Consider the following 22205-nt stretch of genomic DNA (forward strand, 5'->3'; position numbering starts at 1 on the left):
GGAGCTCACAGAGTGTAGAAAACCCTGAGTAGTGCAGCAGAGTTTTTTTCCCTGCTCTCGCTTGCCAATGGTATGTTGGCAACCTCAAGTTGCCGCTCAAGTAGAACTTCTATCTGAGTGGCAGGAAGATAAGCGCAAATGGCAGTTTGCACCGCACTCCACTGCTCGCAGAGCTCCGCTGAGTTTTTATGTCACTTCACGGAGTTCCACCTATGCCTGCTTATTGTTGGGGGTTCCATCTTGAAGATATCTATTTTGAGTGCAGATAGGGGAAATTAGTTATCTCGAGGTCTAGGGATTTGTGCTCACTATCAAAACACTCAGGGCCTGATTCACAAAATGAACTTAAGACTAAATCCTAAATTGATTACCATTTCGTATTCACAGAATGCACTTACTACTTCTGGCATTCACAGAATGAACTTACTACTTTCGGGATTCACAGAATGAACTTACTACTTTCGGTATTCACAGAATAGATTTACTACTACTAACTTTGAGTCCGCCGCCGGGCCGGAATTTCCACCACCGGGCCGGAATTTACGGCTCTCCGGCGGAAATTACGACTCCGGCCCGTAATTTATGGCAAAACGCCGTAAATTCGGATTCCGGACCATAATTTACAATTACGGGCCGGAAGATACGATTTTTGGCCGTTGGTCATGTTAGCCGAGGGTAAACACCTGTCCAAGGTCCTCCCATCCTCCACCATGGATCGGCTGACACACTGCAGCCAATCCCAGCCAACATCACCATTTTGCCATGGTGAATGTTGCCAGTGCCTACCATCCCCCACCACGCTCCAGCTGAAGCCAATTAACACTAATTGACCATCACCACAAAACACATAAAAGCAGCACACAGTGAAGGAACAGGTTTGTCCACAGAGAGTTCGTGTTTACAACGCTCACAGTGCCACAGAAAATGGAAATGAGGAGAAAAAGGAACTTCACAGCAGAGGAGACCTCCATGCTTGTGGAGTTCATAGTCAGGCACCACAAGCGCCTATATGGACTCCCACCCTACTGCACCAGTGGGACACAGAAGGCAGACCTAAGGCAGCAGATAGCCACTGCTGTTTCAGCCTTGGGGGAGGAGAGGTGCACAGTACAGGACATTAAAAAATAGTGGCAGGACGAAAGGGAGAGGATGAAGGAGAAAAACTCCAGGATTGAATTAAGCAGGATCCTCCCTGCTGCATGCCCTGGCCCCACATCCATCTCACCCCACTGGAGGAGGATATCCTCACAACAATACACCCACACTTGGTCCATGGGCTGCCTGTCAGTGACATCCGCTACGTGGTACCAGGTACATGGAATGAAAAGATTGTCTGTGTTACAGTGTCATTGTGATTATGGAAATTGTCCAAAGTGTATATAAAAATATAGTCAGTCAGAGACTTATGTGTCACCCTCTACGTAGCACCACAAGTTCCAAAATCCTTTGCATCAGAAAAGGCTAATCCCTCCCCCCCCTATTAAAAACATGGGCTCAGTACAGCTGCCATACATACACAACACTGCTAATTCAATAACTGTTCACATTGACTGTAAATGTGCACTGATATATGGAAATGCTAAATTAAGTTAAAAAAATAAAGTAGCAATTTTAAATATTAGCAGGGAAGCGCCAGTACCAATGTGACATGCAACTCAACCTTTGCGCAAACACGGATGCATCGCGTTTAGATGTGGTGCACTGTGGCGCAGGGATATACAGATGTGTGTTGAATCTGATGGTGTGCAGGGGGGCTTTGCTGGAGTCGTGTTGCAAGAGCGATGCAACTCCAATAATGTCCATGCACTGCCCATACCTAATGTGGTGCGCCACTCCTTACGTCTGCTTCAAGCAGGCGTAAGGTTGCGTCCCAGCGGCCTCTGAAAAGTGACTCTGTGAAATCTTGTAGATTTCACAGAATCACTTTTACGCGGCATATCCCAAAGGAATGCCCACCCTGCCTACATCAAAGCTGATGCAGGTTCAATGTTGCGCCGGGCCTCACAACGTGACGATTCACCATAGAAGCGTCACCTTGCGAATAATTCTAAATGTGTCGTCTGTTGTACACCACCGTTGTGTCACAGAAGTGATGCAACAGCAGTGTAAATCTTTTTCAAGGGGTAGTAAAACTGCCACAAATTCTCCAAGAAGTGCATCACCCTGTGCCAGCCTAAATCACAAAGCAGAAGGTGAGAGTATCATCAGATGTAAATATGTCACACACATATTCTGTTGTCCATTTTCCACTCTGCCACGCCATTACATCCCCAACACACCACTGCTCCTACCTGCCCCGTCTGCGGCAGTACTTCACAATACTGTTAGCACGCACAAGATATGGGCAAATCCCCGAAAAGTTACACAAGCACATTTCCCATTTGTTTACTTTTCTCTCTTCTCACCCATTGACACATCCAGCCAGAGCACAGACAACTGCAGTAGCAGAGGTCACCGCATCTAATGGGAGGAATCGGCAACGTACCGAGGAAGGCATGACACCCACACTAACTGGTAAGTCAAACGGGCCAGGAGATGGTCAAAATGCATACATTGTCAGTAGACGACAGAAGGACAAATAGTACCCACCTATGTAAGTCAACCAGTGATGCTAAATTTGCTTAATTACAATTGGAGTTGTCAATGGACATTCACCTTTACCATATGAAATTTCTGAACAGCGAAAGACAAAATATAAAATGTCTTGGCTCATTATACCTTTGTAATTGTGGTACACAACATGTATTTCACCAACAGACCCAGAACGGGGAAACCCATCCTGTAATCAAGGGCCACAACTAGTCAAAAGGGTGTACCCACTATATTGTAATAGTGTCTGTAGACCTAATCAAGAAATTGTATTTGCACAGATATGGAATTGAAAAACAAACAGTGAGATACCAGTCTCTGTAGTATTGACAATGCATACACTGTCCAACTTCAAATCCTTCAAACATACTTTAAATTACACAGTCCACACAGCTGACCATGTACTGGGTACATTGGATGGATAATTTCCTGCCATCAACAAAACACGATAGTGGACCTTACCTCTGGATTCGTCGGCATGTCATTGTGATATAGGTAGCATCAAGGTAGTGGGCCCATTCTAAGTTATATGTGGGATCACTCATTACATAATGTATGACACACTTCTGCAAAGGTGGTGCCCACAACTGCGTGTGCCCCTCCTGTGCCAGATATTAAATGCATCACATGTGGCAGCAGGAATGTAAAGTTGCAAAACACACTTATCATTGTAGGTACAATGCGGTCCTCCCAGAATCAAAGACGCACACTGACTTCTGCTACTAGGTTGGACTTGACATCTGTCCAGGGACCACACACTGCTCCGGTGCTGGGCTAAGGTAAGTCAACCTGGCTGAATGCTTATTAATTGTGCCTTTCACCTCCACCGTATGTGTTGTACAACACTGTTGTCCTGCATCACAATATGCTCACATAGGGCATTTGAGCACATGGCCGATCAGACCCTGGTGGCAAATGAGAGGCTGACACAATATGTATGCCAAGTGTGTGCAGAATGGACCTACAATAGAACAATGTGTCATATGAAATGACCAAAACACAACAGGCTTGCAATTCATTGATAGGATAAATCCCTACCAAAATGTACATGGTCAAATCAAAATGAAATTGGTATGGCTGAGGCACACACTGGTGCCAGTTGTGTACCTTTGAGATGGGTGTTGGGGCTGCTAAGGTGACTCTTCATGCAGTTACACCTGCAAAATGAATTGGCTGAAGAGCAACACGATAATCCAGTGCAGGCGGGAAGCCTCAAAGCTTCCCACCTCATCTGCAATGTGTGACCATAACCAAATGTTGTTTTCTGCTCACCTCCCTTCTTTCGTATTCACATGTATAGGTGAGTGTTTGACATATGAGGTTTGAATGTCTGCTGCACAAGACACCATCCGTTGTCATGTAAGTAGTACCATGATGTTGGAAATGGAGTATGGGAACAGGGAACAATCAAAGGATTGACATTAGTAATCTGTGTTCTCTCAATCAAAAATGAGCTGTGTGACCTCATGGGTAGGGAAGCACAAATGGGCAGCGTCATGTCCCTGAAAACTGCACATCTCACACATGAACTCCTTTCTGACTCGTTAACATACAACATTACACACATGTGAAATCAGTGTGATGCAGATGAGTCTGGGTCATTTATCCCCTTCCTTGAAATATCAGTTACCTTCTCATACAAGTTTGCCCTTGATTATCTGCAAATGGCTAATGAGAATGACATGTTGGCTCATAGCTACAATTTGTTGTACTAAAATATGGACATGTATTTCTCATCACAGGTGCTGACAGGATGAGACCACTGCAGCGGACACCATCCCAGGGGATGCATGACATCCTGGCTGCAGCTGTGAAACCGTCGCACACCTGTCCTTCAGGTAAATCGGGCATGAGGTGTGTCAACAGCTTAGATTACTAAGCCATGACAGAGATCGAGATCCCCTTCTGCATGGAATCAACAGTTGTTGTTTACAAAGTGAAATACAAACCAGGAGTGTCATATATGCCTGTCTTTCAATTGGTGATGCAGATCATTGAGAATGTTAATTCTACCCTCTATCAGCTATGTCTACAACAACTATGAGGAGACAGGTGCATCAGAATACACCAGGGGGGAACGCGAAGGGACAGAGAGTTGTGGCTGGAGCTGGTGTTTGCTAGTATTATGTACATCTCCGTGTAACACCTCAGTGCTATGGTGTGAGCGGTCATTTGTGGTGGTACCCTAACCTGATCACATGATCCTCATCTGCTGATGCAAAGTACAGTTAATACAACCCTGGTGTTGCAGCACATTTAATACCTGGTCAATCACCAATACGGTTGCAACCTCTGTGTTTCAGATGATGCCGAGGGAGAGGCTGACACACCGACAACCAGTGCTGGCTGACGGGGAATCAGAGGGGAGAATCCCTTGATCCTCCAGGCAGTAATGTCGGCAGCAAGTCATGCCCAAGAGGAAGATCAAGATCATGAGGACGTTGACTTTGAGGAGGATTATGACCACATATCCATCGACTCTGTGGATGACGATACTGATGTCATAGCATCACATCCTCTGACAAGCAACGCTCATCTGCCTCCTCTCAATCAAACTATACCATGTCCTCAGCATAGATCAAACCAGCCACGGCTCCCACACATCTACTCACAGACATCACTCCCTCACAGCCCTGACGTCCGGGACCGACATGGTGGTTCCCATACCCGCTCTTCCCTACGCAGTGTATCCCTGCTATCCTCTCTACCATCTGTGGGAAGTACCAGCCCTGTTGTGGTGCAGGTATCCCTTGGGCACCATTCTCCTGCCCACACACTTCCACCTACCACCCCCCCTGTTGTTGGACCTGCTCATCTCATCCCTGGCAGACATCTGCAGAGGGGGCCTGCACGTGGCGATGGTGGCCAGTGGGAGCAGGACTTCTACCGACAGCAGGCAGATGTGAGGCAGGACATTCGGGCCAAAGGGGCTTCCCTGTCAGTCATGTCTGGGTCCCTGCAGGACATGGTCCAATTCCCTCAGGTGGTGGACAGAGTGGGCCAAGCTTTGGATAGGATGGATAGCACTTGCCAGGAAAAGTCTAGGAATGACAGACCTGATATCCATCCAAAGGGAAGAGAGTGCAAGACACCATGCCTTGGCCATGAAGATGATGGAGGGCATGGTGAGAGTGACCCAGAATCTCCCTTCACGGCCAACGCAGGGAGGGGAACAATCATATCGGCCTGCAGGACAGCACATCCACACACCTGCAACACCAACTGTACAGCACCACAGCATAAGTACACAAACACACCGGCACCCTGAACAGGCACATCCACCACCCCACCACCTGCACAAATACCACCAACATCTGGACAGTCACTCCCACCACCTGCACCAATACCACCAACCTCTGAACAGTCACTCCCACCACCCCCACCACCTGCACAAACACCGACCTCTGGACAGTCACTCCACCACCCCACCATATGCACATACACCACCAACCTCTGGACAGTCACTCCCATCACCCCCACCACATGCACAAACACCACCAACCTCTGGACAGTCACTTCCACCACCAACACAACTAGCCCTTGTCCAGGCACAGACACCAAATGTGCAGACACCATCTGCACCTGCACCTCTTGATCACCCTGGACAACACCCACATACACGAAGGCGACAAGCTCAGCCTCACCCCTCACCGCGTTCATCACCACCACTATTGCGGAAACGCAAACAGGATCGCCAGTGACATTCACATGGCCAATTTGTCTTGGGCTCTTTAGGAGTATTTTGAAAATAAAGATCTACAAAAGTAATATCCTGTTGTCTATCATGTCCTGTCTAATGATGTAATCTTATAGATTGAGGGTGGTGCACAGCCTAGGTTTAATAATTGCGTGTATATTTAAATGAGAGTATATCAAAGCTTCTTAGGTGCTCTATAGGTGGCGTCCTCCGTCCGTGGACGTCTGGTATGTATTCAAGAATGTGCTACTAACAGTGCGTAAGCATGTGTGTGTGTGTGTGAGACAGTTACACGTGTAACACATCATAGCAACACGCTGTTATGTGCATAGCATATGACTCACAAAATATGTGTCCATATTTGGAAACAGACATTCAAAATGAAGTCAAACAAGTTAAACAAAGTAGAATTCCTCAAAGATATTTATGTAGGAACAAAAACTAACTGTCCGTTTGGAAGTGAGAAAGGAAAACAAATGATGATCTTAATGCAGAAGGAGAAGGGAACTTGGATTGGGGTGGGGCAAAACAAATATAATACGTCAGGGAGCGTCAGGGAAACCAGTCTATTCACAAGAAAAAGAAATCTTCGTCCAGAACAATGTCTCAGTCCAAAAGTCAAGTGTCTTTCTGGTCATCCTCCAGGACCACAATGTCTCTAGATCCTCAGGTTCGGACACATCCACATGGCTGGCTGGTGCAAAAACAGGCACCACACAGGTACGTGACACACGAGGAGTAGGGGGGGAAACAGTGTGGGGCAATGGACAGGGGGACACATTGACGGTGGTATGGAAGGCATTTGGGAGACAAAAGATGACATGGCTGTGCTCAGGGACTGGACGTGGGTGCCGAGGTTGTCCATAGATCAGACAAGGTCCACTCGCATTGTGCGTGTCTCGAGACACACTTGTAGCAAGATGGGAGCGGACATGTCAGGTTGATCCTCGACCATCCAACTCAAGTCCCCTGGCACAGCCACAGGAGGAGCAACACCGGGACTGGTCGGGGGGGACAGAAGGGATGTGGTGCCTCTGGTCCGGAGCTGATGTGTTCAGCTTGGCGGCTACGAGGAGGGGGACAGGTTTCAGGGGATCGAGCTGGAGCCCCCGATGGCATGGGGGACTCTAGAGGTAGGGAGGGGCAGATGGCAGGCCCAGATTGAACGTTGGCCTGCCCCAGGGACACCTCTTCGTGACCCACTGCTGATGAGTGTGTGGGTGAGTGGCTCTCCACCACATCATGGTCCGAGGTGTCCGGTCCTTCCCCCCTACAATGTCTACAGCCTCTACCTGGGACTTAGTACCAGAGTTGTGTTCTTCCTCATCCCGGGTGGGCGCAACCCCTGGCCTGCAGATGTTGAGGTCCCCTCCTCCTCCTCTTCTTCCTCGCTGGTGGAAAGAGGGTGTAGCCGCCGGCAAACTGATGTCCTCCTGCTCCGTACTTGTTCCTACGTATCTCCTGTCTCACCAACCGTGCCTGCAGAAGTGTAAGCAAAACCCTGATGTGGTGGTTGTTTCATGCAGGACGCTACACATACATAGATGAGCCAAGGTCAGATTTTGTTCTCCTCTGATCACACTCTACAGTTGTCAGGGGCCGATTTACAACTTCTGGCGCATCTCTGCTAATCAGCAGAGGTGTGCCAGAAGAGTTGTGACGCATCTGCCCACCCGTGCGTCACCCCTGATGCGCCGCATTTACAATGCAGCACACCGTGGCGCTTGGGTGGGCAGATGCATGATGCATCCTTGGTGGAATAGCTGCACTATGCTGGAGTGGCGTGGCAAGTGCGACCCCGCTCCAGCAAGGCTCGGGGATGCACAATCGATAACCTGCTGCGTCAATCCTTACACCTGCTTTAAGCAGGCACAGAGTTTTGACGCAGCATGGCCCTAAAAGTGACTAGGTGAAATCTTGTAGATTTACTCAGCCACTTTTAGGAGGCGTTCCTGCACCGGATGCATCACGTTGTAATTACCCAGCAGCATGGCGCTTTGTTTGCTCCACCGCTGCATCATAAAAGTGACCCAATGGCGGTGTAAAAGAGGCGCAAGTGCCTTGTAAATCTGCCCCTCTGTCCTTATGGACTTAATGGGGGTTGGGAGCACACTACCTGACAGTCCCAGCACTGTTCGCCCCTTTGCATCCTGGTAAATGCAGTACACAGTTCAAACTAACTTCTAAATCATCTGGGGTTGCTGGAAATACTGCCAAGTTCCTCTCAGGTCACAGTACCAGTAACAGTTCCAGTTTATTTTCAGAATTTGCGGCCCGAAAACGTAGTTTCTGGCTCCGGAGCGCCGTTTACAGGCACGCGCATTACGCCGCAACACCGGAACTTACGATTTTGCGCCATAACTTCCCGGAACACATTATATCATACAGGAGAAGTTATACAGGTAGTGGGAGACAGGAAATACATCACAGGAAGTAGTTGGCAGCCATTTTGTATTCATCCTGGGCCATCCACAATCAGTAATCAAATCCACTGCCATCCTGTTGTTCTGATGTAGGAAAAAGTGAAATGACAGTGCAGGTGTGAATCATGAATATGTATCAAAAGGGAGAACAGATCATTTCATGACATTTCTGCACAGACGGGGGGGCTGACAACATCAAACCCCAGTTTCATTTTCTCATTCTTTGCATTATGGGATATGTAGTCCATATTGAGTGCTCAGTATCAGAGTTGTGTGAAGTGTTACGTAACATTGGTGTGGAGCAGTGTGGATATGTCACAGATATATGGGGCAGATTTACGAGCCCTGTATGCCACATTTGCGCCACTTTTGTGATGCAGCAGCTGCGCTAAGCCCACGCCATGCTGTGGGGTATCTTCAACATGACGCATCTGAGAAATGTGTCATGTTGTAAGGCCCTGTGCCACAGTTGAGCGTTCCTGCGCAGTGGGGGCGTTCCAGCACACGAACGCTTCCGAAAAGTGGCAGAGTGAAATCTACAAGATTTCACTCAGTCACTTTAATGGCCATGCTGCGTCAGAACCCTGCTCATGCTTGTAGGAGGCGTAAGGATTGACGCAGCATGTTAGGCATAGGGTCACCGCTTGCCTTGCTGGAGCTGCGATGCAACTCCAGCAGTGCTTCACCTTTATGCCAGCATATGCGTCACACTTCTGTCTATACTTGCCCCATGGCATTGTAAATGTGGCGCATCCATGATGGCGCTAGGGGTGTCTGCTGTGAGGCACAATAACTGGGGCATCCCTGCTGATATGCAGGGATGCACAACTTATTGTCAATCTGACCCATGGTGCCTGATTCTTCCATGACATCATCACTCACATTCAGGGCCCGTCATTTGTGGGGGAGTCAATTCTATTGAGGTCACAGGCCTGAGTATGCAACCTTTTGTGATTTGGTGACTCATCCTTATGAGGTCCAGGTATGTCTCTCAGGACATGTATTGTTTGTCCTCAGCGTGAATAGCTTGTTTTAGGGATGTCCACTACACTGATCGCTGACATGGGCACATTACCTGAGGCACACTCCACCTTTTGACTACTGTCAGCGGCTGTGATTTGCAAGCAGTTAGTGTGGCTTGCAAAGTCGTGTCAGGGTGGGATTTATTGACACTGTTGTGTCTATCCAAGTTTCATCATTGACAACAGACAGCAAACCACATGTCCGTGACACTACAGGTTGCTCATGTGAAAAACGTGGCAACGAGCTGATCACGGACTTGCATGCCCTGACGTCGGTCATGTGCAATGGCCCGGTCTCCCACATTCAGAGCTAGCTGAGGTTCCAGTGACATGTGTAAGCCATGCATTAATGCAATGTTGTGCAAAACACAACAGGCTAATATGATCTTGCACACGACTTCTAGGGAGTACAGAAGCACACCCCCTGTACGGTAAAGACACCTGAATCGCGACTTCAACAGACCAAAAGTGCGCTCGATGATGGCTCGAGTACGTATGTGTGCCCTATTGTACCTACGCTGAGGTACAGTGCTTGCACGCCTGTAAGCGGTGAGGAGATGTGGGAAGTGTGCATACCCAGTGTCGCCTGAGGTGGGAAGAAAGGGCAGTTGTTAACATTTCACTATTTGACTTTGCACATAACATGATCTATACGTTCATACACGCAGTGTCTGTTGGGCCATGAAACAATGTAGAAACTGTCATTTGCCAAGTACCTGGCCATTCTGGCTAAACTACCTAAAGGATGGTGTACAGAGAGTGAAAACCACTTAAAAAATATCAGATTACACAGTGGTTCAGCCCTGACAATAATCCCCAAACTCTGAAGGGGATTGGAAATGCGTCAGCATTTTTCCTTTGAACCTATGAGAGAACTAAATTTGACTTGGACTCTCAAGAGGGTTTACCAGCAAGAAGCATACCCATAGAGAGAACTCAAACTTTCATTTCCCCATAGTTAGTCTGCCCTTTAAAAGAAACAAATTGAAAACACCAGCAATTCTCCAAAAATATTGTTCGGTATAGTGCCGCATTTTGTTCCCCCCAAAGTTTGTAGTCAGGATCCGGTGCTATCGCAGGAACTATCTAACTCCCTAGTGTCCTATTTTCATAGCAAAATTTCAAAAATGTATGAAAACTTTCCTTCATCGGTCATATATGATGCGTCATCCTCCATCTCATCTGAGGAGCAGAATGAGAGAGTAGATAGCTCCCTTAGCAGCTTTGCAATGATCACGACGGAGGAGGTTACGAAAGGTCTTGCGACTGCCAAATCAGGGTCACCATCAGGTCTCTTCCCTCCAAAAACTATGGCATTGCTAGCAACCTGCTGTGCTCCAGTCATTCGAGACATATTTAACCTTTCAATCGATACGGGTACCATTCCAGCTTTTCTGTTTTAATAAATTCGCCTAAATCTATCCTTACTTCCCTCCCTCAGTAAAAATTGCCTAGTCAGCGCCGTGATGCCCTAGGGTGATTTGAGCGCTTTATAAACATTTAACTTTTTTTTTTTTTTTAAAACAAAGCATAAAGGACGTTGGTTATAGGCAGGCTGAGTGCTAGCAAAAACAACTGGTGTAATTATCTGTAAATCCACATGAGTTGCAATGTTATGTATTCACTTCTCTTAATGTTTTGTTATATTTTGCACAGTTTTGTTCCATATGTTGATCAAGTTTTCTTTTTGAAAATTGAAGAATGTATCTTTTGAATGCATTAATTAAAAACAAAATGTTGCTTTAAAGTTGTTCTAAATTATTACAAGTGATGAAGTAAGGTACAGCAACTGAATGTGTTGCAGCTTAAATCTGCTAAAATAAATAAGCAGATAAACTCAATTAACTTAAGGTCACGAACGATGAGTGTGCACAGTAGACTGGAGGAACTCCGCCGCTCATTGAACTCAGGAGAATCTTTAGCTCCCTCCGCGTAATTCCACAGAGTATAACTCAGCGAACTCTGCCCACCCCTAGTATTAAATCAGGTTCTGTCTTTTCTGTCAAAACTAGGAGCTGAGGCCATCTCAGTAATGTTTTATTCTGATGATAAGGTAATATTGGACCTCAAGCCGGTTGGCCTACAGAAGCAACTGCAATGCTTTTTCAGAGTATTGTAAGGCCAATGACCTGAAAATAAATATATCTAAAACAGAGGTCATGGTCTCTGTAAAACTAAGTGTGCTGTCCATCAGGCTCAAGCAGTGGCTAAGAGGCGTGTAAGTGTAAGTGGTTAAAGAATATAGATATTTAGGTCTTCTTTTTAGATATAAGCTAAATTTTAAAATGCATAAAGACCTTAAGGAAGCTTATTCCAAAGCAACTGCATGTGCTTTACATAGACTGGATTTAGCTTTGGGGCATGAATCAGTTGACTTTTTTTAGAGAGACTTATAATACAAAAATTGTAAGTCTGCTACTTTTCGGTTGTGAGGTTATGCCAGTAAAGAACATCAAGTGGCTACAGATTAATGACATTAATATTTAGAAAATATGGTTTGGTTTGCCTAGAGGCTTTGGAAACAATGACTTGAGGCTGGAGGTTATCCTGACTAACATAATATTTAAATATAAACAGAAGATCCTTAATTATTGGGCCTTTTTTCTAAAGTGGATGAGGGTTTCCTGAGGCAGATAATAAAATCTTACTTGCAGGAGAACTGTTTAGACTAATTGGTTGTTAAACTATAAGATATTAAGGGCTCTTTGGATATCTCACTTGGGACTGACCAACAAAACATGTCTGTATCACAGCAGAAATATAAACCAAAATGTATGATTAAAGATTGTTAAGGGAAGGTTGATTAAGATGTGGGTAATAGAGTTAACCTGCAATATCTACTGGGGTCAGATTATGGTGGTCATATCTAGTCTTATTTGTGTGATATAAAAAGTTACTAAATTAGGAAGTGTGCCTTGAAGGTTAGGTTGGGGCAGGTCGAGGACTTTATAAAGTATAACTTAGTAAGACAGGCTGGGAGGGAAAGTGGTTCATATCTCTTTTGTCAAAATGCTCCATTGTCTTTTCCGCACATAATTGTATTTTGCACATGCGTCAACATAATAATAAGTCTGCTACTCTCTGTTTTTAGAAGTTTACAGGTTTGTAACATTAGTGATTTAAGTATACCAATATTAAAGTGTAATATTGTGAGATTGTGTTTTGTCGTAGGGAATTGTTTGTAGTTGCTGAACGATTGAATGGTTTGAGTAGCTCTTGGCAATAGAAACATTCATTTGGAATGTGGAGTTCGATCCAACCATCTATGAATTGGGAATCTTGTCAACATGTTCTTACCTATTAGGGTTACTGCATTCATAAGTTAGGAAGCATGAATTGCATTGATTTTTTACAATTTGTTTGGTTCTTGCTTCTTTAAAATGAGAAGCTGTTGTATGTACTTTATTCGAAAAAAACTTTATCATAAAAGCATGTACATCTAAAATTCATATTTTAAAAAATCGCAATACAGTACAATGTGATAAATGAGTCCAGCTAAGAATCATATAACTGTGTTATAAATACATAGAATAAAATCATTAAAAAACAATTAGATGGCTATAATTTTTTTTTTTTTAAAACAATTCATCAAGGGACAAATAAAGGGGCTGCTGGGCTGCTAATGTTCGCTAAAAGCTTTGATCTCGTTAGCCATGTGCAGCACAAATATTTTGCTACACCACAGACCAAGGTGAGGGAGGAGGTGTCAGTTTTTAAAATACGTAATGCCACCCGATAGTTCTTAGAACCAAGCTTTTTACAAACGGGTTTGAGCCATTTAGTTCTAGCCATCCTGTATGCTGGGCACGTGACGAGAAAGTGAGCGATAGACTCATTGGGAGCTGCGCAGCCTGGGCAGGGAGCAGATGATGGATTGCGCCGGTTCCAGGCTGCTGTCACTTCGTTTAACGGAAGGGTCCCAATTCTCATCTTCATGTAGAGCACCCTGTCCCTAGGTGTTTGGATAAAATCTAGAAAGGGTTCTAATTTACGGACAGGTTTGTGCTCTAGGAACTGCTCTGTGAGTTTCCCCATATTAAGATTGCACATCTCTACTACATGTACCCATTTCCAGTAGGCACTTTTAAATCCTGCTTGGATGGCGGGCTCTGATTGGCCCAAGCCTCCCCAAACCCTATATCAGATAACAGCTGCCTAAGATTTGATCTTATTTCCGGTATCTGCTGCTATTAGCTCACTAAGGGCAGCAGCATAATTGGCCAATTCAGGAGTCTTTCTTATGCATGCCCAGAATAATATGGGACGGAGGCTTGCGATGTCCTTGATAGAACTTCTTCCCATGTCCTGATATAGGGGCTTCAATGGTGTAGACGTTGGAAGTGAAGCCAAACCTCTAAAGAACTTATTTTCAGATCTTACAAGTTCAATGGTATTCTCGAAGCCCCATAGTTCAGACCCGTATAGAGCCGAGGGTAGCGCTTTGCCATCATAAACCACAAGGGCCGGGGCTACCGGCCTACTTGCGGAAAGTTGTTCTCTTATGATGGCCCCGGACACCCGTTTATGACTGAGGAGCGTCTTGGCCATATGGGAACTCCACTTCATACAGTTTGAGACCCGGATTCCCAAATAATCAAAAGACTCAACGGTGTCGAGTGGGGTATCATTAAGGGTGATGCCATTTCTAAAGTGTTTCGACGGGCTTATTGTCATTACCTTAGTTTTGCTGGTGTTAATTAACAGCCGCTGAGATTCACAGAAGAGGCTGAACCTGTTTAAGAGTTTTTGCAGGCCACCCGGAGTTTTAGAGATCAGGAGGGTGTCGTCGGCGAATAGGAAGATTGGGGTTTTCTCCCCTGCCAGGATAAGATCATCAGCTGGTTCCTCTCTTAGATGATCTACCACCCCATTCACAAATAGAGTAAACAGGGTCAGGGCCAGCATGCTGCCCTGGCGTACCCCCTATTCACTACGACCCTCTCCATCAGCTGTCCCTGTGAGCCCCACCTAATTCTGGCATAGTTATTCACATGGAGGCGTTTGATAAAATCAAGGGTCAAAGGAGGGATGCCCCGTTCGTACAGGACCTGCCAGAGCTTGGCGCGTGGGACGAGGTCAAATGCAGTCTTCAGGTCTATGAAGGCCAGATATAAACTGCCTTTCCCAAGCACCACTGTTTTCCAGTGGATCATGAAAAATCTGAAGACCTGATCCATCGTACCCACATTCTGTCTAAAGCCTGCTTGATAGTGTGAGAGGATATTCCCATCCTCCATCCAGGACCTTAGCCTCATAAGGAGCACCCTGCCAACCACCCTCTGAATCACATCGATTAAACTAATCGGCCTGTAGTTGGCAGGGTCCTCCCTATTCCCCTTTTTATAGATTTGTACTACCTCCGCACCCTTCCATGAATCAGGAACATCATGCCCCCTGACGATCAGATTCATCAACAACAAAATGAAACGAGCCCATGGCTTCGAGTCATGCCGAAGCAAATCTCCAGGAAGACCGTTGAGTCCCGCCGGCTTTCCAGGAGATATACTCTCTATTGCTAGATCTACCTCACGTATATCAAAATAATCAGATGGCGTGGGAGCCCCGGGGAAAGGTATGTAGGTCTCAAACTGGGAGGACAGGGAGCCTTCATCCCCCGAATAGAGGTTAGAAAAGTAATCATGCCATTGTTGCCCTGTGATGTGATTTGGGATTTGGTCCGATCCTTTCCTAATCCCTCTATTAATTAGCTCCCAGAGCAGGGTGGAATCTTTCTGTTGTGAGGTCTACTTAAGCTCCAGCCAATGTGCCTCGTCCCAATTGCGCTTTGCTACCACTCGTGTCCTAGAGTAGTCCCTTCTTGCTGCTCTGATTGCCAGGGAATCTTTTTTTCTTATAGCAAGGGATAGGGCCTGCCTCTTCTCCCTGCATGTTGATAAATACCAGGGATTTGTGGATCTTGGTGAACGTCTCTTTATTGCCCCACTCTCTTCTACAATGAAAAACGATCCTAACTTATCTAATGTGTCTTGATAAAATAAAGAAAAAGTAGATAAGTTCTCAGGTTCGCCGTAAGTCATTTCGAGCTCCTTAGTCTTTTGGTCAAGGAGTTCCCTAATGTTATGCAGTTTGTATTCTTGATAGGAAACCATGTGCCATTTAAGGCGTCTATTGCAATTTGAGGGGAATACCTCTTTTGTCGACATTAAGGAAGGAATTAGTACCTTTTTTGTGGTAGATGACCAGCCGTTGATAATTTGCTTAAATAAGGGATTGTGGTCACTATCCAAGGTATGCTTGACAACCATATCCAAAAGGTCACCCCATAGTCGAATATCTAGCAGAATATAGTCTATACGGGACGTGGAGCTAATCCTATTAAAAGTGTTTGCCCCGCTCGTATCCGAGCGTGTCCTTCCATTTACGGCTCTTAGATTGTATTCTAGTGTTAGGACATTGATTTGTATAGCCCTCTGTGACCACTTTTTAATAGGCGCTATATTAAGGATCGGTATAGACCGTTTGGTATCCTCTTCATTAGTTCCCAAAAAGTCCTCCCTACTCAGAGGTTCAAATGTGCAATTGAGGTCCCGGGCTACTATGATGTTAGAGTGAGGCGGGATGCATGATAACTCGCACTCTAGTGCTGTAATAGTTGCTGATGTTTGGGTGCCGGGACACCCTCTTGCATATATATTAAAAAGCTCCATGTTTATACCGTTGGCTGGCCCTCTGATAGTCAGGTGGAGAATATCTTGTGATGGGGGAGTTTGCATGACGATAGACCAATTCAAAGAGATGTTAATCCAAATATGTAATCCTCCAGTGGGGCGACCCTTGCCTGAGCTTGTTGCTGGAGAGTAAAGTACGTGATATAACCAGATTTATGCAAAGATGCTTGGCTCCAAGTCTCCTGGAATAAGCAGACACCAAACTTTTCGATGAACTCATTCCACTCAGGGAGGAGCAGCTTTTTCTGAAGTCCCGCTATATTGTAGGAAAGGAAGTCAAGGACCCTCAAAATGGGCCCATCTACAGAAACTTCACTATCTACAGCACAAGCGGGGGCCCCTACCCAGTCATCATTAAATCTCTCACCCTTTGATCTTTCTGTTTAGGGGGGGCTTAGAGTAGAATCGATCTCCCTACATCTACCTCCTCCTGGGTCAGTGAATGTAATCCGCATTGAGCCCCCAACTAGTCAGACCACTGTGTTAAGTCCAGAGCCTCCCCCCGACCTCCCTTGTGCTTCGTGCTCCGGCAGCCTAAATGGTAACTAGAGTGGGGAGCGTCTAATCTGGATGGCTGAGTGCTCTGGAGAAGAGGTGCGAAACTCCAGAGCCAATAAGTTCTCAGCAAGTGGTGCATTAGTTAACAACAGCTCAATGCAATCGGTCTGGGAATTGCTCGATGAAATCTTCCTTACTCTGACCATATCCTCCTGTATTATTGACCTACAACCCCTCACATGACGCAACCAGTGAATTGCTTTGTTGAGTAAGGATTCACTACTTTCATAGCCTCGCCAGGGGAGAATTTGGGGACTTTGACCATATAAACTATTGGCAAAGTACCCCCTCAAGGAGTACAATTCCCCTGGGCAATAGGTTTAGCCTTGACATTCTGGTCATCGTTAGGGTAGTAGTGGCACTGAGATCTAACTGTACCAGAAGTAGAGCATGGGGCCCCTGGGGCTTTTGTAGAATCAGCATAAGATCTTATAGTACAGGGCAGGGGGGCCATAGGACAGGTACCTTTACCTTGCTTAAGTAGCACGGGATATGAGCTATCACCCCCCCCCCAGGGGGAGCTCCTAACAGTGACCTGTTTGTTGACGTCGTACGTGCAGTGGGAGGAGGCGGGAGGGGTGGTCGGGTTGGTATAGGGGGATATTCAACCCTACTATTTAAATCTTCTACCATTTTCCTTAGAGATGCCGCCTCCATTTGGATAGATTCAACTTTCTGTACCAAACCCTCGTTTATAGGTCCGCAGTTACATCTAATTACTGTGTCCCCAGTGCCAATGAGAATATGTTCGCTAGGTGAAACAGATGGTATTCCGTCAATGATGTACTCTAAAGCTGTAAATCTATTTGAACAGGGGAACTGCTCATCAACTTCGCAAACATATGAATCCCCTCGATTAATTGAAATTGTTGGAGATGTTTAGGATTCGTCTGTAGGGGATTCCTTCGAGCCGTCAGCCAATGGACTGTGTACAGTACAAATAGGTTTTTTTTGGGGTGGTTTATTAAAAATCGATGGAATTACTCTTCTAGGTTTATTGGCTAGTGCCTCCTCCAAGGGGTTGGAAGCAACATCCAGTACTGTACTTATGTTGGCTCCCAGAATCTCTTCGCATACACTGACCATCGATTCAATTCTATTGAGAACACAATTGCTGGCTGCATGGGACACTTTCTTTGCCTTTTTCCCTTTCTTGCTCCCTGCTGCCCCCCCCCCCACCCTCCATTGTCTTCCTTTTCCCCATGAGGAGGATAGTATTGACCAGCGGGGAAGATACCGGTTTTGAATCGCAAAAAAGGGCTTTCCGTGGATTGAAAAGGTCTCTAGGCTTAGAAGCCCTTGAGCATCACCACGAGGGCCCAGCAAGTAGATGGCAACAGTACCTTATGTCCTGTTTCACAGATGAAAGGGGGGGCTGCCCTGCCTCTTCCTGGCGATGACGGGCTAGGACGGGCCCGCCCTTGCCCCGTACTTTGCCGGAGCATGCCCGTGCGCGTCCCGCGAAGCGGGTGGCGCAAGCAATTAAGTTGCCGGCGCAGGTGGGCGGGGCGAGAGCAGGACAGCTGATGCGGGCGCCGAGTGTTTCTGGGACCTGGATTCCTTCGCGCTGCCAACAATCCCCCTCAAAGGTCTTCACAAGCAAAGCATCTCCCGCGGGGTGGGAGGCGCGAGAGGTTAATAAACATCTGCAGGTGGGCGGGCGAGAGCAGGACAGCTGATGCGGGCCCGTGTGTTCCTAGGAACTGGAGTCCTTTGCGCTGCCAAAAATCCCCCTCAAAGGTCTTCACAAGCGAAGCGTCTCCCGCGGAGCAGGAGGTGCGAGAGGTTAATAAACAGCTGCAGGTGGGCGGGCGAGAGCAGGACAGCTGATGTGGGCCCATTGTGTTCCTGGGACCTGGAGTCCTTCGCGCTGACAACAATCCCCCTCAAAGGTTATCACAAGCGAAGCGTCTGCCGCGGAGCGGGAGGCGCGAGAGGTTAATAAATAGCTGCAGGTGGGCGGGCGAGAGCAGGACAGCTGATGCGGGCCCCGTGTGTTCCTGGGACCTGGAGTCCTTTGCGCTGCCAACAATCCCCCTCAAAGGTCTTCACAGGCGAAGCGTCTCCCTCAGAAGCTGAGGTCAGCTGGCTGCTGCTATAATCGATTTTTGCACAAAAATAATTGTTTTTTCAAACAAATAATATTGATGCATTATATTATAGATAAAGTTCTGTTTGTAGTCTTTGGAATATTCTGCACTTATGAGCCGAATTGTGTTTCGTACACTATTTATCCCTTACAGCAGAAGTTGAGATCCAGCTATATTTGGTTTTTCGCATCTAAACACTTGTAGGTTTGCACAAATAATTAGGGGGTTGTCTTATTATAGGAAAATTCCTGCTTCGTGTTTTTAGAATATTTTTTGCGCATGATTAGCATATTTTACAATGAAACAATTATATTTTGCACAAAATTAGGGATATATTCTTAATATAGGTAAATTCTTGTCTGTGACTTTTAGAATACTTTGTACCTATGATCAGATGTATATATACATAGGCGCAAAGAAATGTACTTATAATGAATGGAGGTTTTAAGAAATATAATTGTTCTTTAATGTATTGTATATGAATAGAATGTTTGTATTGTGTTATTAGCAAGCTATCACACTGTTAAATAAACTAAGACAGGAATCTGTCTGTTATAAGATCTCCCAAGGAGCCTGACGTTACTTAATAAGAAACAACCAACACTGGAATACAACTATGAATTAGGACACATTTCACGAGTAGAGACAGACAGGCAGAGACAAATAGATGTTCAGGTCGCTTTTGCATGTTAGGGACCGATTGTCCTTCTATCTATCTATTGAAAACCTGTCTGACTTGCTGAAGGGCCTGGTGCATAGTTATGTGTAAGGATTTGAAAAACTCCATCCTTTCTTTGGGTTTTGTCTACCATTCGAAAACTTGAGTCGTGAAGCATTTCACTGTACTTTCAAGTAAAGAAAACAGACCATAAATGTATGATGACCTAGGGAAATTCACTGTGAAGGAAAAATACTGCTGATTATCTGATTAAGAATATTTAAATCACAGGACACTTTTCGCACTTACTAAAATTGCTGCCCGAGAGATCTATATTTAACAATTTCCAAAAACATTTTGTGAATTCAAATTCAAAGTTTCCTTGACAGTTTTCCCAATCATCAGAAAGCTTGTGAGTTTTATAAAACTACTTTTGAGCAGAATGATTAATTACCGACATGCATTATATTTTATTGGTAGGCTGCAATATTTGTTTTTATTGTGTTGTCGCCTTTACTTAGTGAAAGAATGTAAGTTATTCGTTTGTTGAACATCACAGTATTTTTTCATTATTTCTTTTCATCTTATCAGGCTTCGTAATGCTTGTGATAGGACATTGTAAGCTATCAAACATTGATCAGCTTCCTGTTGGTGATTTGTGGGAGGCACGGAGCAAATCCATTCACTCGAATAAACGCCCAGAGAGTGAAAACATTCTATATCTCACACTTACAGGTGAACTCTTATTTTGTTGTATACACTGTAGAGTGGATGAAAATGCATTGTAACATCTAAGGAACAAGACGTTTCAAGTTTGTAGTGATGATCTTATATCAATACATGTATTGCTTTAATTCATGGGAAATCATTGCGAAAATAAAATCCAGGAACAATGTAATTTGGCTAGCACGGGCTATCTGTGGTGGAGTGTATCCCTGACCCCCATGGAGTTTTTGCATACAAAGGGATGGTTCAGGATTTTCGTGCTCAAGACAGTGACTTTCGGATTAAACTTCAATCTATTTCATCCTGGAAAATCTTTATTTGAAGAAGGTGAAGATCCTAAAAATGTTTTAAAAAACACGTTAAGGGCAATTAATGTGGCTCTCTTTACTGCACAGCATAGTGGCACAAGAGGCTGGTGCCCTTTGTCACTGCTTCTGTTTGTTATAGGTATTGAGCCGACATGGAGGAAAGCTCAGGGCGAATGAGCAGCTAAGGTGCTCAGATGCAAAAGTCATTTGGTGCTGACAGTTTTTGTGTTATATAAACCACTCTTCAGCTGGGGTTGAGCCTCCAGATCACTTTTTTGTTACCTTAGCTGCCTGTAGTCAATATACAAAACCCAAGTTTCAGCACAGCATTCGTTAGCCTCCCCACTTATGTCTCATGGGATTATGCCCAAAAACTTGCAATATCTAGGTTTTGTGATGATGAAAATATATGCAGGTCGTTTTTCATCAGGTTATATAGATCATTGCTAGACAAGATTGCCCAAAACTAGATTTCTGGCAAGAAAAGTATTTTTGTTTAGTTGCCAGAGAGCACTTAAATTAAATGAATATTTGTAAAGGGTTTTATGTAGATTTCTCCTTTTCACTTATTAACTTCATGCTGTTAAATATTTTCTGACAGGATATACAACTTTAAGGGTATTGTACAAGAAAACTCGGATTTGGGGGTCAACAGAAAGCTGTTATTTATTGGTTGCCTTTAAATATCTTGGAGTCGAGTAATTTTGCAATCTGCTTTTTGAGACATTATGTTGGAAATGGGTGACAAGTAACAGCTCAATATTATCTCTTTCTGGACTCTATGAAATGTATTGCTTAAGTAATACAAACAAGCAGCCTTGCCTGCAGGTGGGGCTAATGCTCAGAAAATCCTACTCGGCTTAAAATTTGCGTAGCAAGGGTGCCATGGTTCCCTAAACAACGAAGGAGGTTGTTGGACCAGTCGTTCTCTTGTTTGGAAGTAAAAAGAGACCACTAATCAGGGTGAAGTCGGCCCCTTACACCATCGGGGTTGGTGCCACGGTATCTATTGCACTATTGGCAGTTAAGGCCCTCCTTAACGAATCAAAAAGGTTTACTTGAAGGTATGAGTTCAGTGATTGACCCGTTTATTACACTTTTTTCTTCCAAATTCTTAGAGATCTTTTCTCCATAACATGAAAGTAGTTAAAATCATATCTAAGTGAACTGCGATTGATTCGCATTTCGAAGATAGGGCATGAGAAATGGGCTGGGAATTAGAAAAAGAAATATGGCATTGAATCTGATGCATTTCCACCCAGTTTAAATGGATAAATAAATGTGAATAATGTTTTTGAAACCATTCAACTAGAGCTGCCGTGCAATACAGTAGATGTGACGTTTCCTGAAACGAAGGTCGATTTGTGGGATTAAATATGAGAGGCACAGGTTCTGGACATGCCCAAAGTAGGTGAAGTTTTGAAATGCGATTTGCAATTATTGTA

The sequence above is a fragment of the Lissotriton helveticus genome, chromosome 3_1 (genome assembly GCF_964261635.1).
Source record: "Lissotriton helveticus chromosome 3_1, aLisHel1.1, whole genome shotgun sequence".
Classification (NCBI taxonomy): domain Eukaryota; kingdom Metazoa; phylum Chordata; class Amphibia; order Caudata; family Salamandridae; genus Lissotriton; species Lissotriton helveticus.